The sequence below is a fragment of the Arachis hypogaea genome, chromosome 20, assembly GCF_003086295.3.
Source record: "Arachis hypogaea cultivar Tifrunner chromosome 20, arahy.Tifrunner.gnm2.J5K5, whole genome shotgun sequence".
NCBI lineage: Eukaryota > Viridiplantae > Streptophyta > Magnoliopsida > Fabales > Fabaceae > Arachis > Arachis hypogaea.
In genome coordinates, this window is record NC_092055.1 from 29,686,021 (window position 1) to 29,687,619 (window position 1,599).

The 1,599-nt window shown below is 35.0% G+C and overlaps 1 non-coding gene across 1 annotated transcript; it reads left to right on the forward strand.

The window, feature by feature from the left end:
• The first annotated feature begins 315 nt into the window (after positions 1-315).
• On the forward strand, positions 316-423 carry LOC112786965 (small nucleolar RNA R71). The gene has a single exon (XR_003194406.1). It is a non-coding gene; the product is annotated as a small nucleolar RNA R71 (small nucleolar RNA).
• The last annotated feature ends 1,176 nt before the right edge of the window (positions 424-1,599 follow it).

The window sequence follows — 1,599 nt, forward strand, 5'->3', positions numbered from 1 at the left end:
ACTGTTGGATGCAGCTTGCATTCCAGTTAGACTCTGAGAAATCATATTGACTTGCTGAGTCAATATTTTGTTCTGAGCCAATATGGCATTCAGAGTATCAATTTCACGAACTCCCTTCTTCATAGGCGTCCCATTACTCACAGGATTCCTCTCAGAAGTGTACATGAACTGGTTATTAGCAACCATGTCAATGAGTTCTTGAGCTTCTGCAGGCGTTTTCTTTAGGTGAATGGATCCACCTACAGAAATATCCAATGACATCTTTGATAGCTCAGATAAACCATCATAGAATATATCCAGGATGGTCCATTCTGAAAGCATGTCAGAAGGACACTTTTTGGTCAACTGTTTGTATCTTTCCCAAGCTTCATAGAGGGATTCACCATCTTTCTGTCTGAATGTTTGAACATCAGCTCTAAGCTTGCTCAGCTTTTGAGGAGGAAAGAACTTGGCTAAGAAAGCCGTGACCAGCTTATCCCAAGAGTTCAGGCTGTCTTTGGGTTGAGAGTCCAACCATATTCTAGCTCTGTCTCTTACAGCAAAAGGGAAAAGCATGAGCCTGTAGACTTCAGGATCTACTCCATTAGTCTTAACAGTATCACAGATCTGCAAGAATTCAGTTAAGAACTGAAAAGGATCTTCAGATGGAAGTCCATGAAACTTGCAGTTCTGCTGCATCAGAGAAACTAGCTGAGGTTTCAGCTCAAAATTGTTTGCTCCAATGGTAGGAATGGAGATGCTTCTTCCATGTAAATTGGAATTTGGTGCAGTAAAGTCACCAAGCATTCTCCTTGCATTGTTGTTGGGTTCGGCTGCCATCTCCTTTACTTGTTCGAAATTTTCAATCAAGTTGTCTCTGGATTGTTGTAATTTAGCTTCTCTTAGTTTCCTCTTCAGAGTCCTTTCAGGTTCTGGATCAGCTTCAACAAGAATGCCTTTTTCTTTATCCCTGCTCATAAGAAAGAGAAGAGAAAAAGAAAAGAAGAAGAATCCTCTATGTCACAGTAAAGAGGTTCCTTATTGTTAGTAGAAGAAGAGAAGAAGAAGAAAAAATTCGAACACAGATAGAAGAGGGGGGTTCGAATTTGGTGAGTGATGTGAGGAAGAGATGTTAGTAGATGAATAAATAAATAGAATAAGATGAGAGAGGGAGAGGATTTTCGAAAATAATTTTTGAAAAAGAGTTAGTAATTTTCAAAAATAGTTTTTGAAAAATGTTAGTAATTTTCAAAAATTAAGATTTTAAAAATTGAAATAATTAGTTAATTAAAAAGAAATTTTGAAAAAGAGGGAAGATATTTTCGAAAATTAGAGAGAGAGAGAGAGTTAGTTAGGTAGTTTTGAAAAAGATAAGAAACAAACAAAAAGTTAGTTAGTTAGTTAAAACAAATTTTGAAAAGATAAGTTAGGAAGTTAGAAAAGATATTTTGAAATCAAATTTTTGGAAAAGGTGAGATAAGAAGATATTTTTGAAAAGATATGATAGAAATTAGTTTTTGAAAAAAGATTTAATTTTTAAAATCACAATTAATGACTTGATTCACCAGAAATCACAAGATATGATTCTAGAACTCAAAGTTTGAATCTTTCTTAACAAGC